This window comes from Abramis brama, assembly GCF_963993115.1.
Source record: "Abramis brama genome assembly, chromosome: 1".
In the NCBI taxonomy this organism is placed as follows: Eukaryota; Metazoa; Chordata; class Actinopteri; order Cypriniformes; family Leuciscidae; genus Abramis; species Abramis brama.
In genome coordinates this window covers 3,646,361-3,661,081 of record NC_139963.1, presented here as the reverse complement: position 1 = coordinate 3,661,081, position 14,721 = coordinate 3,646,361, and the positions used below count along the sequence as shown (strand labels likewise).

Genomic DNA, 14,721 nt, shown 5'->3' with positions numbered 1-14,721 from the left:
AGTCAAGAATATTTCTGTCATCCAGTTCTGCGCCCGCCTGGCAGCTGACTGCCTTTGTTCTCTTTACATTAAAGACTTTGTTTGAACCTGCATTCGCTCTTGGGTCCTCTGTTCTCCCTGACAGAATAATCTGTCCATCATGGACCCAGTGAAGGAGGCACCTTTCCGTTAAGCGGTCAGTGGTTCAGGGAGCCATGCTGGGCAGACACGAGGAGGAATTGTCTGCGGCTAGACATGCTGTGGAGAGTCTGGCTGCCCAGGTGACTAACTTGTCCGCGCAGTTTCATCACTTTCGCCTAGATCCGCCGTCCTCCAAGAAGACTCACAGTATCCCCGAACCCAGGATCAATAATCCACCTTGTTATGCCCGTGAGCCCACTGAATGTCGCTCTTTCTTAACACAATGTGAGGTTGTGTTTTCTCTTCAGCCCATCACCTACGCTGAGGACCACGCCAAAGTTGCTTTTGTGGTCTTCTTACTGATCGGATGGGCACGTGAGTGGGGAACGTCCATCTGGGATTTGTGGGCAGACTGCTGCGACCAATACTGTTTAAGGAGGAGATGATCAGGGTGTTCGACTGTTCCGTCTATGGTCGCAAAGCTTCACACCTTCTCGTTGCACTGCGCCAGGGGAAGCAGACTGTTGCTGACTTCTCCACTGAATTCCGCACTCTAGCTACTACATGTGGCTGGAACGAACCGACTTTCCTCGAAGGGCTGAATGCGGATAAAGGATGAGATTTTCTCCCACGAACCTCCAGCCCATCTGGATCAACTGATCGAGTTGGCCATTCGCCTCGATAGACGCTTTGAACTGCGACGCAACGTTCGGGGCATGGTGACCGATCAGCAAACCGATCAGCAAAAATTCCAAAGTGGTCTGGAATCCATGCAGCTGGGGGGTATCCGCATCTCTGCTGCTGAACGTCAACGACAGATACTGAACCGACTCTGCCTCTACTGCGGCTCTGTGAGTCACTTTGTCTCGACCTGTCAGCTGAAAGTCAGAGCTCGCCAGTAGATGGCTGACTGGCGAGCGCTACTGCTCTAGTCCCTTCACCGAGGACTCGCACTATGTCCTCTACGGCCTCCTTTATGGCCCTAATCGATTCAGGAGCAGAGGGGAAGTTTCATCGATGAGTCATGGGCTCTCGAACAGGGCATTCCCCTAGTTGATTTAAAGGATCCCACCACAGTCTTTGCCCTTGATGTCCTCTCTAGGGAACCACCATCCCGGTGAGTCTCACCGTCTCTGGCAACCATCAAGAGACTATTTCTTTAATTTTTCAATCTCCTTTTACTCCAATTGTTTTGGGCCATCCCTGGCTAGTGCAGCATAACCCTCAGATTAATTGGTCCAAGGGCACTATTCTCTCTTGGAATTTGTCTTGTCATGTAAAATGTTTAGTGTCTGCTGTTCCTCCCATTTCCTCTGTCTCTGTTTTTCAGGAGGAACCTGGTGATTTGTCTGGAGTGCCTGAGGAGTACCACGATCTGCGAGCAGTGTTCAGCCATTCCCGGGCCTTTGAGATCTTGCAGGGAGCAAGGATTTTCATTAAACTGGATCTTCGCAACGCGTATCATCTAGTCCGTATAAGGGAGGGAGACGAGTGGAAGACGGCGTTTAACAAACCTCTAGGGCACTTTGAATATCGGGTTTTACCGTTCGGGTTCGTCAACTTTCCTGCTGTCTTCCAGGCTCTTGTAAGTGACATTTTGAGAGATATGCTTAATATTTTCATTTTCGTTTACCTAGATGACATTCAAATTTTCTCACCCTCTCTCCAGGGGCCCGTTCTTCGTACGTCGCTAACTCAGTTAGCTGGATTTGATTGTTGACGATGTGGCATGATCTTGGATTGTTTGGTTCTTCGAAGCTCATCCGGGACTTGCTGTCATAGCAACAGGTCTGTAAGCTTAAACCTGCTCGGGAGCAGGCTTATTTCATGTAAACAGGATTAGATCACGGCTTTATAAGCGGAGCTGACACGGGAAGTCCAGCGCAGCGCGATAGTGCACTTTCTGAGATAGGCCTATATTTTTTTTCTCGTGACTCGTGAGATTGTCGTTTACATTATTAATTTGTTGGAAATTCACATTTATTTTCGACTTGTCGGAGTCGGGCTTTAACTACAGCACAAACTGTTTGCATTGCCCTAAGATTATTTGCGAGTGGCTCTTTCCTTTACACTATTGGAGATGCGGAGAACTTGATGGAAAGTGCTGTCTGTCGTGTCATTCGGAGTTTACCTGGCGCTTTTAGGTTTAAAAAACAGTTTTAGGTTTTTTGTGGCATTTCCAAGCCACTTAAGACCCAATGTTGTAAAGCAGTTTTTTTTTAAAGCAATTTGTTTGTTTTTTTAGGCTATCATAATTTTGTATGAAGATCATGCAATCATGACCATGCCAATTACAGTAGGCTATAATGTCACTCAGGTTTCACTAACGTGATTGGTACCATAGACTATAGGCTACCATAGACTGCCATCAAGGCCTCAATGAAGGGGATTACAGTTTTCACTTTCACAAGTCAAAGCAATTCATCATTACTTAAGATTTAACAGTTGAAATGACTATACGGCCTTAATTTAAAGCAGCAAAAATTATTTTACAGTGTAGGCTACTAAGATCTTTTCTATTTTTTTTTCTCAGCCTTTTTCTTGGTTGCTTTTATAAACAGACAACCATTTATTTAACAGTGCCTTTTATAAAAGAGACTATAATATAACTAAAAATTACCATTATGTAGAATATTTTTGTACTTCACTTTTATTTGTTCCCATGTTCTCGTGTGGTGACTCTGACATTACAATGAACAAAGTAATTATGCAATTATTAAAATACAAATAGATAGGCTAATAAGTGATAAAAACATCTAACATGGCCACTTCTTACGGATTTAAATTGTCCGCTACTTTTTGCCAGCCCTCTCTCCTGGCTTTTACAGACTTTGAGGTGTTCCCTGGCGTTTTGATTAAACATTAAAATTCCGAATAAACTTCGACTATCTTGCTCTGCTGAGGAGAAAAACTGTGCGCGCTCGCACGCTGAACAGCCAATAGCAGCGTTGCTGATCAATGTTTCTACTATCGATACACATCCCCTTTTCAACCAGCGCATGAACGCGCAATTATCTCAGATAACTCAATCCAGCGGTACTAATCATATCCGGCAAGTGTGTTCGAAGAACCGAGTTAGCCAGATCATGATTAGCACGATGATATCATCTTAGATGTGTCATTTGATCTCGGATGTAATAAGCAACGTACGAAGAACGAGCCCCAGGTGCACATTCAGCATGTTCGGCACATTCTTCAATGTCTCTTAGAGAATCGCCTTTTCGTTAAAGCGGAGAAATGTAACTTCCATGCCCAGTCTGTTATGTTCCTTGATTCGGTCGTGCTAAAGTACGAGCTGTCACGGATTGGCCAGTACCCGAGTCTCGATCCAACGATTTTTGGGGTTTGACAATTTTTATCGTCGCTTCATTTGAAATTTTAGCCAGGTCACCGCCCCCCTGACAGCACCCACTTCAGTCAAGTCTTGTTTTGTCTGGTCAGAAATTGCCCAGACCGCTTTTGAGCGTCTCAAAACCCTATTCACCACAGCTCCAATTCTAATCACTCCTGACACTAAGAGACAATTCATTGTAGAAGTGGATGCTTCAGAAGTAGGTGTGGAGGCGGTTCTTTCACAACGCTCTTCGTCCGATGACAATATTCATCCTTGCGTGTTCTTCTCTCATTGACTTTCGCCTTCCTAACGCAATTATGACGCGGGGAACCGCAAACTGCTGGCAATCCGCTTGGCCTTGGGGGAGTGGCGTCATTGGTTAGAAGGGGCGTCTGTTCCGTTCATAGTTTGGACTGGCCATAGAAATCTCGAGTATATTCAGTCAGAGGTTGAATGCTCGACAGGCACGCTGGGTACTTTTCTTTGGTCGTTTTGATTTCACCATTTCATACAGACCCGGTTCTAAGAACATTAAACCTGATGCCCTCACACGTCAGTTCGGCTCATTAGAAGGCGCTTCAACCAAAGAGGAGATTTTACCTCGGGGTTGTGTGGTCGGAGTGACTGTCTGGGGAGTCGAGCGACTAGTCAAACGATCTCTTACTCATATCACTATACCACGGTGCTGTCCTAAGGAGCTATTATTTGTCCCCATGTCTGTCCCCACCATCCACCAAAGATTTTGGTGGCCTACAAGAGAACGTGATATCCGTCGTTTCATAGCATCCTGTTCTGTCTGCGCTCAGACCAAGTCTAGTAACTCTCCGCCCGCTGGTCTTCTCAGACCTCTTCCTATTCCGTCTCATCCGTGGTCTTACATCGCCCTAGATTTTCTTACTGGACTTCCTCCGTCAGCTGGGAATACTGTAATCCAGACTGTCATCGATCGTTTCTCTAAAGCAGTTCACTTTATTCCACTTCCTAAGCTCCCTTCCACCAAAGATACGGCTCAGACTGTGTTCGATCATGTTTTTAAACTCCATGGGCTCCCCTCTGATGTTGTTTCAGGGGACCCCAGTTTGCCTCTCAGTTTTAGAGGGAATTCTGTCGACTGATCGGAGCATCCACCAGTCTGTCGGTCAAGCCGAACGGGCCAATCAAATTCTTGGTCGCATGCTCCATAGCCTAGCATTCCAGAATCCTGCGTCCTGGTCCGAACAGTTACCTTGGGCCAAATATGCGCATAATTCTTTACCATCTTCCGCTACAGGACTATCCCTGTTTCACTGTTGCCTTGGTTACCAACCTCCTCTATTCCTGTCTCAGGATTCCGAGTCCTCCGTTCCGTCGGTACAAGCGTTTATCCAATGCTGGAAATGCACCTGGAAGAGGGTAAGATCTGCACTTTGCTGTTCCAGAGCACGCACTCGACGAGCCACTAATCAACGTTGCCTCAAGGCCCCCAAATATGTTTTTCGTCCAGAAGGTGTGGCTTTCCATCCTTAACTTGCCTCTCCAGTCGAGTTCCCGTAAATTAACACCCCGTTTAATCGGACCCTTTCGCATCATTAAGGTTCTTAGTCCGATTGCGGTTGAACTCAAATTGTCTCGCGATCTACCACGCGTTCACCCTGTTTTTCACATATCATGCATCAAACCCGTTATTCGAATGCCCTCTCGTCCCTCCCCCCTCCTGCCTCCCGTTCTTGTCGAAGGTTCCCCTGTTTATAAAGTCCGGAGACTGCTGGATGTCCGTCCCCGTGGACATCGGTTCCTAGTCGATTAGGAGGGGGTACGGTCCTGATGAGAGAAGTTGGATTCCATCCCGGGACGTCCTGGACCGCTCGCTCATCGAGGATTTCTACCGCACTCATCAGACTCCACCCTTGGGAGCACCAGGAGGCGCTCATTGAGGGAGATGTACTGTCATGAACCAGGATTTATTTCTCCTTTTTCTCTCTCTCACATTCACACACACTCACTCGCTCGCTCAGCTGATCCTCATCGCAATCAGCGCTCACGCTGATCTTCTCCACACCTGTTTTCTCTTCTCTCCTGATTTTGCCTGCTACTTCTAGCTACCTTTCTCCCTGTTTCAGTGCCAGATTATTGTTGCTATTGAAGGCTCGTTCCTGTATGATCTATAGTTATTTCCTCTCAGCCATACCTATACTGGATACCTGCCTTGTCTTGTCCTGTCCTATCTCGTATACGTGTCTGCTGACATTGTGTTTTGCCCAGCTATCCTGCTGCTCGTGGCCAATGACTACTCTTCAGCCTGCCGTCCGGCAACTACTGGTCTAGAACTGTGTTCCCTCGATGACCGCTGCTATCCAGCCCAGGGGTCCCTGCTGTTTCCGTTTCATTAAGCCAAGTCAAGAATATTTCTATCAACCAGTTCTGCGCCCGCCTGGCAGCTGACTGCCTTTGTTCTCTTTACATTAAAGACTTTGTTTGTACCGGCATTCGCTCTTGGGTCCTCTGTTCTCCCCGACAATAACTTCCCTGTAAATGCCCTTCCGCTGCTGTCCTGTTGGTTATACTACAACACTTATTTTGGAAAAAAGTTTTTGTATATTTTTTATGATTTTTATGATGAAAAATATTCAATAACTTTGATAAATGTTGTACGAAAGCCCAACAATGCCCCCTGGAGGTTTCTTTATGTATTTGACTTTGTTGTATGGACACAAGCAGCAACATTCTAATCTGAAAAATGAAGCCTACCTGGAAGTGCGAAAAACTGCAATACATCGAAAATCCGCTAGAGGGAGGTCCCAAAAGGGAGCAAATGTCTATAGACCACCATGTTAAAATGTCCGTTTTCACAGCATAAATTCATGTTTTTACAGGTTGGTCCCATGGACTTTTATTGTATTTTTCGATAGGTTCCGAGTGCCTGACAACTGTGAGGGGGGTAATTTTTTTTCTAACTCGTTAGTTTAGATCGTATTTTAGATATAAAATGTATGACAAATAAGGGCGTGGTTAACTTTGATTGACAGCTTGATTGACAGCTGATAACGAGCATAGGCTGCGCCAAGGAGAATGACAACATAAGAAGCGCCATTTTTTAACACAGTTGAAATATAATACTACTGTTTCTGTATCATGAAATGTAGTTTTAAGAGTTTTTCAGGCGAGAATGTAGTTGTTTAAAGCTCAAATCTGTGGTTTATTTATAAAGATTTATGAAAATTTTATCCAGTTGTGAGATCCAGACGATCAGCGGACGCTCAACGCTCATGTTCCCCGCCTGGAACAGCCTTTCCTCGGCTAGTCGTTCTGATGTTTGCCACTGACTCTGGCGTCTCTGTAGTGGTTAAACATGAGATATCATTTGTCTTGTCTATATCTAACGGGCAATTTTTGGTCTCGTGAATCTATAATTTGTTCCCTGGCCAATCGTTTTGGCTGAGGGGAAGTTTCATAACTTTATAAGCTATTTAACTTTACCGTTGTATGGTTAGACTAGAGCGCTGACTTTATATGTTTGACTGAATTGTTTGCTTTATTTGTATAGCTTCTTGTACCTTTTACTTATACTTTTATAATAGCTAATATTGATAAAACTGAAATTTAACAAAAAGAGACTGGGTTGAGTTTTGTCATTTTAAATTTTAATACAACGAAGATGATCTGTAATGTTTACTGCAACATCTGTTGTTTAGTACAAATGCACATATTGCCTGGACCATATTAAAATGTTTAATATTTTTATATTATATTTAAAACAAAAAGAGGCAGGTTTGTGTTTTATATTCCATTTTGTTATAAATAGGCAAACGTTATATGCAGTGAATATAATCAATACGCGTTGCCTGAACCACATTTGTGTGGCTATAATGTTTAAGATTTCTTTAAATGAAAATGAAAAGAGTTAGTATGGTGTTTTATAACATATTTCGTTGCCTAAAATATACATGCAGAGATAACCGGAGCAGCAGAGCGAGCTGAGTGACGTGCGCTGTTCTGTACTTGGAATAACCGGACTCGCGTCCTTTACCCATATATGGATTGGCCAGAAGGTGGGCGGGGTTAGGATTTCCCAAGATTTTCCAAGATAGCGCCGCCCATACCCCCCATAAACGGCTTCAAAACCGTTCTTCAGAAAGTCTATGGGTGACGTCACAGACGCTTTGTCCATATTTTTTACAGTCTATGGTCTGAACTAGTATCAGAGGGCAGTCCATATACATAGGTGGAGAGACTGACTTGCTTTCTTACACTAAGCGGACTGCTGCATGTTTGTTGTTCCTGTGAGTGATTGGTTAAGAAACCACACATACCTTTGGATGTAGTGTTCTCGTGCAGTGTGTTGAAACTCTGACTAAACACCAAGTTAAACCATGCAAATGAAGACAGAGTCGTAGTAAGTTTGATGCTTTAATGTCACGCTTCACCAAAACTACTTCCTGCTCAGCTACTGTTCGGACGCTCTTGCTTACTGCTCCGCGCTTTGCTCTATCACTTTTATATATTATCTTCTAAATTTTTATATTTTATCTCCTTTTAATCACCTAATTTTAACTTCAGCAAATCAGCACAGTGCTCAAACAACAAAGTTTGGATTACTACAAAAACGCATAATTCTTTTTCCCGACCAGCTTACATTCCGGGGAAAGGAAAACACAACTGCCTACACTCATAAGGATAAGAGAAAATGCCTCTTCTGGTTCAAGAATCTACTTGCTGCACTAACTGCCACAGACTTTTACAAAGGATTGCAGTTCTTGAAACAAAGTTACTTACAGGACTACCAAACCAGACGGAACACACACAGAGCTTCGTCATGGACACCCTCAGCATACAGCCGGTGAGTCCCATGAAACTAGTGCTCCACGACAGGTAGAGAAACAAGCCGATCGACTTACAAATCGATGGCACAAACAGGGAGCGAGACCCAAAGGCACTCGAGACATCAGATTGTCACGAGCATCACATATTGCCGCAGTAGCATCCTCTACCCCAGATACAGCTCTGACAAGGATTGCAAACACTGGTCTCCTACCACCGCCTATACATCTTGAGAACAGATTTGAAGTACTAATGAATGTAAATGAGGAATCCCCAAACGTGATGAATGTGATCGAACACAGACTGAATCAGCCAGTAGCTAACACTGATGCTAACTGGCGCTCAAGGTCGAGCAGACAGCGGGGGACTCCATAATCAGAAACATTAGCAGCAGGGATACAACCACGTGCTGCCTTCCACAAGCAACAACTTCTGATATAAACAGGAAACTTCAGAACATTCTGATGAAACATAAGACTGCAAATCGACTCATCATTCATGTGGGGCAGAATGATATTAATAAAGAGCAGTCAGAACTCCTTAAGAAGGATGTGAATGAATTTTAATTAATCAACTTTAATTAATCAACTAACATTTGTCTTTTTTGCAGGAATGACATTCATATGCTTTTAATGTTTCCAAACTCTTTGGGGAAAAACTTGTGACTTTGAGTACGTGTCTATGGGTAAAAATAACATAGTTTTGGGAAGTTAAACTAGACAGTCTGTTAGAACAAATGAAGTCATCATTAAAACCTTGTGATAAGTAATCACAAGATCAGAGTTTGCTTTACCTGGTAACAGAGGGGTTTGCATATGAAGAACCAATCAAATAGTGGGGAAATTATGTAATGCAGCCTGAAGTTTATGCCATACCTCTATACTATAAAAACTGTTGTATATGTGTTTTTCGGTGGGATTCTCAATGGAATTTGTCTGAGATCCTCCGGCCTTGCTTCTTGGGAGAGATTCCCTGAGAACTGCTCGGGAAGATCTCCTGGCCGTGATTAAAGCATTTAAGGGACATTTGCAGGTCTGTTTGTCAATTTATTCCTGCGCAGGAAGCTAGTTTAGGGAAGCAAGTTAGTTAGAAACTCGGCCAGTTGTCGACTGAAGATGCAAGAGCTAGAGTTTAAGGTATTGGTGTCGAGTGCAGACGCCAGAGAGTTTAAGGTATTGGTGTCGAGTGTAGACGCCAGAGATATTAAGATCAGGTGGGTGTCGAGTGTAGACGCCCCAGATAGTTAGGTTTAGGGAAAAAATCCACGACAAGGATTTCAATGAACTTTTTGAAATACTTAAGACTGAAAGTTCAAACATTCATCAGTGGACCACTGCCAGCAAGAGGAACAAACAGGTTTTCACGGTTGCTTGGGCTTAATACATGGCTGCAAAAAAAAACAGCAATATAAAAGGAGTGAACTTTATTGACAACTTAAATCTTTTCTGGAGTCAGAGACAACTGTTTCATCAGGATGGCCACCACCAGGTGCTAAAGGACAATATCTACTTCTCCCTCAATCATCCTTCTGCAGTGTGTGCCAATACACTCAATCTGATCGGCACACACACACCTGGACACAGTATGAATGACCACGGGACTTCACTGCAGCAGCAATGCGGTTGACATATCACACAAGGACAATGATAACACCACTCAGCCACAACAACCTCTGCTCACGGACACAATCTCAGCTGAGCCCTGCCCACAGAGCTCACCACAGACAGACATATTAGAACTGCTCCAAGATTCAGCACCCAAGGACGACTTCCTGGAAAACAGCCAGGGAAGCCAGGACAGCATATTACAGCCTCCGATAACACCAGAACAACAGCCCCTCTCACTAGACACTTTATCCCTCTCTCCAGCATTTCCACTTCTGTGTTTCTCAGAGAAAATGGAAGAACTTGTGTATGCTGGAACCAAACTATCCCACTCTTTTGCTGCAAGCCCCCAGATATCAACCAGAAAACGGCAGGCACCGCAACCACCAAAGCCTGCGGGCCCAGCTGTGAGAGCTCTTCGGCCTCTGCCACAACGCCAGGGCCCACACCCTCCTCCATCTGCTCGAGGTGAACCAAAAACAACTGATACCAGCTCTCAGTGATATGTGTTGGGTCCCCGCTATAACAGTAACTTGGGAACCCAGTGTGCCTGTATCTTTCTCTATTGCTGTTCTATTAAAAGATAGAAAGTCTAAGGCCTTCAATAGCCGTACAGCAAACCCAACTAATCTGGTGCCTATTACACGTCAAACTAAGATTGCTGTGGGGACAAAAAGTAAGAGTGTTAAGTTAGCACTTTTAAACATCTGCTCACTTAAAAATAAACAGAGCTGTTAAGAGAGGTGGAGGTCTAGCTGCTCTTTTTAAAGATATCTATCAATGTAAGCAAATATCATTTGGGAATTACCTGTCTTTCGAATATCTGGGTATTATGTTAAAAGGTGCTCCACGCATTTTACTGATCATTATTTACAGGCCTCCAAAATACTCTCCAGCCTTTGCTGAGGACTTTACAGAACTGTTATCAACAATTACCTCAGAGTTTGACTGTTTTGCCAGTGCTGGAGATTTTAACATTCACATAGATAATGCAGAAACCAATATGGCAAAATAAATCAAAACTGTTTTAAAAACTTTTGATCTGACTCAGCATGTACATGGACCCACACACAATCATGGACACACTCTAGATTTACTTATCAGTAAGGGTCTAAACATTTCATCGATTGTTATTAAGGATGTAGATTGTTATTAACTTATTCATTTCTGTATTTTCTTTGATATATTGATCTATCCTGCCATTTAAGCTTGATCTGTGTCTGTCAAGAAGAGATGCTTAAATGAGAACACTAGTGTACTATTTATGAAGGCTATATCCTTAACACCAAGCATATCTGCTGACTCTGTTGATTTTCTCCTTGATTATTTTAACTTAAAAGTTAAAAGTGTAATTGATGATATTGCTCCTGTGAAAGTCAGGAAGAAGAGTGGCAGATAAAAAGCACCTTGGTGAAACTCAAAAGCAGTGCAAAATATGAAAAGACAATGCAGAAAAGCAGTGCGCATGTGGCGGAAGACAAAACTTGTAGTCCATTATAACATCTACAAAGACAGCCTTCATGCTTTCAATATGGAACTAGGCAAAGCTAGACATACTTTCTTCTCAAATATTATAAACAGCAATTTAAACAACACACACACTTTTTTTGCTACTGCAGAGAGACTGACAAACCCCCCAAGCCAGATTCCCAGTGAAATGCTCTCAGACAACAAGAGCAGTGAGTTTGCTTCTTTCTTCTCTGAGAAAATCAATAATATCAGAAAGGTGATCAGCACAGTTTAGTTGTGCTGGGGTCAGACAGATCAGACCACCTGAGAAAGCAGTTACTATGTCTGATTTCAAAGAAATTGATGGCAACATTTTGGAAGAAACCGTACAGCACCTTAAAACATCAACCTGTGCTCTTGACACACTTCCCACATCATTTTTCAAAAGTGTGTTAAACAGTTTAGAAGCAGATCTTTTAGAAGTGGTAAATGCCTCACTTCTCTCTGGGAGTTTTCCAAACTCCCTGAAAACTGCAGTTGTCAAGCCCCTCCTGAAAAAGAGCAATCTGGATAAGACCATATTAAGCAACTATAGATCGATCTCAAATCCCTCAAGGCTCAATTCTTGCGCCACTCCTGTTCAACCTGTATATGCTGCCAATGAGCCAAATAATGAGAAAGAACCAAACTGCTTTCCACAGCTATGCAGACGACACACAGATCTACTTAGCCCTATCGCCTAACGACTACAGCCCCATTGATTACAGCCTCATCCTTGTGCCAATGCATTGACGAAGTCAACAGTCGGATGTGTCAAAACTTTCTTCAGTTAAACAAAGACAAAACTGAAGTCATTGCGTTTGGAAACAAAGATGAAGTTCTCAAGGTGAACGCATACCTTTACTCTAGGGGTCAAACAACTAAAAATCAAGTCAGGAATCTTGGTGTGACACTAGAGTCAGACCTTACTTTCAGTAGTCATGTCAAAGCAATAACTAAATCAGCATACTATCATCTGAAAAATATTGCAAGGATTAGATGCTTTGTTTCCAGACAAGACTTAGAGAAACTTGTGCATGCTTTCATCACCAGCAGGGTGGATTATTGTAATGGACTCCTCACTGGCCTTCCCAAAAAGACCATAAGACAGTTGCAGCTCATACAGAACACTGCCGCCAGGATTCTGAGCAGAACCAGAAAATATTAACATATCACACCAGTCCTCAGGTCTTTACACTGGCTCCCAGTTAGATTTAGGATTGATTTTAAAGTATTATTACTGGTATATAAATCATTCAATGGCCTAGGACCTCAATACATTGCAGATATGCTCACTGAATATAAACCCAACAGATCACTCAGATCATTAGGATCATATCAGCTAGAAACACCAAGGGTTCACTCTAAGCATGGCAAGTCCGCTTTTAGCTATTATGCTGGAACCAGCTTCCAGAAAAGATCAGATGTGCTCCTACTGTAGTCACTTTCAAATCCAGACTCAAAACACATCTGTTTAGCTGTGCATTTACTGAATGAGCACTGTGCCGCTGTTCGTCCGACTATTTGTAATGTACTGTATTTTATTTTATTTTATTTTTCTAAACTGTTTTAAATATTCTTATTTCTTTTTATTATTTTAATTTCTTCTATGTAAAGCACTTTGAATTGCCATTGTGTATGAAATGTGCTATATAAATAAACTTGCCTTGCCTCATTCACATGTAGTAGTGAAAACTGTAATAAAACAATACAGCAGGGGAACCCAATCCTGCTCCTGCCGATCGACTGTCCTGCACAGTTCATCTCCAACCCTAATCAAACACACCGGCCTTTAATTTTCAAGTGATCCTGAAGACCTTAATTGGTTGCTTCAGGGGTGTTTGATTAGGGTTGAAGATGAACTGTGCAGGACAGTCGATCGGCAGGAGCAGGATTGGGCACCACTGCAATACAGCAATATTCAGTGTCCATTTCTTGAGTAATATTACATTGTGAATCATTATAACATGAATATACAATGCTATTCTCTCTGTAGCAGCAGTTATACAGGCTATTAGCATTGCTGTGAGCTTGTACACAATAGTAAACATTGTTTTTAGCAATATTATCAAACATCATCTTTTCAACAAAATCTCTACTAATATATTATCTTTAACATGTCTAATATCACATAAATACACTTACAGCATTGCCTCTATGATGCTTTAAGGTGGATGCAAGTAGATTAACACAGAGAGCACACCATGTCTGTCTCATTTTTTCAAAGCAGTACCAGGAAGGACAAACAGGAAGTGACTTAATAGGAAGTGACTGAATTTGGCAACAATGCAGTGTATTACAGTGAATTTATTGAACATTTATCATAATAAAAATCCTAAAAATGATACAAAAATTTAATTTTCCCAAAATAAGTGTTGTAGTTTAACCAACAGGACAGCAGTGATGTGTAAACTGAATTTGGCAACAATAAAGTGTATTACAGTGAAGTTATTGAATATTTTTCATAATAAAAACCCTAAAAAGTATACAAAAATATTAGCCTGGTTAAAACCAGACCATTTTCAGTAGTGACTGAGTTTATTAATAACTAATTTCCAAAGGGGATCTGTGGCATGCATCCTGTCACGTAAACTGCCCTGTCAATCATCTTGTCACAGTTAAAATCCTCCATTAAATCTAATTTAATTTCCTACCGTTTCGGAGAGAAATGTAGTAGCACGTTCATCTGCCAGTGGGTCTTTCATGGAGACTGTCCTCATGTGTTTGCAATTTGAATATAATAATGCATTTAAAAGTTGGTGCGCTTCACCAATGGACGTCTCAAATTACTCTGGGCGCAATTGGATAGACCTAAAACCAATCAGAGCGATTGTCATTGTGTAAAGCTGCCTCAATGTTTCTGATTGGTGCCTCGATTTGGACGGATTAGAAATCGGCTTGAATGGGCTCTTTGCCAGACTACTTGCAGAGCAAATCTAAATTTGACGGAAGTATGTCTGGGTTTTCCCAGGCTACAAAAATATGGGATGAATATAGTATCAAAATGATTAACATGTGCAAGCACACTTATCAATGAACTTGATACATGTTGCAGAAATGTTTTATCCATGCCTTTCAACTTGCGTGTGCAAAATTCAAAATTGAATGAATGTGTAGCAATTTGTACAAATAGAGACGTTTTTGTGAATACAAATGTTTTCCTTTGTATTAGTGTATCATAATTTGCGCATGCAACAAAGAACAGGGTTCTTGCAGGTTTCAGTAAGTCAAATTTAAGACCTTTTTAAGACATTTTAAGACCATAAAGATTGAAATTTAAAGAAGTTCACTTTTAAAAAAACTTTTGCTGATAATTTACTCACCCCCATGTCATCCAAGATGTCCATGTCTTTCTTTCTTCAGTCGAAAAGAAATTAA

At 42.2% G+C, this 14,721-nt stretch overlaps 1 protein-coding gene across 2 annotated transcripts in view; it reads right to left on the bottom strand.

Moving 5' to 3' along the window:
* Positions 1–14,721, bottom strand: part of LOC311093306 (uncharacterized protein) — a 28,778-nt gene that overhangs the window by 4,034 nt on the left and 10,023 nt on the right. The window contains exon 1 of one of the 2 annotated variants that reach the window (XM_084130605.1): positions 13,489–13,583. The exons of the other annotated variant lie outside the window; for it this stretch is intronic. The gene's annotated coding sequence lies outside the window, so the exon portion shown is untranslated. Of the gene's footprint in view, positions 1–13,488; positions 13,584–14,721 lie in introns of those variants that run through there. 2 annotated transcript variants of the gene reach the window in all.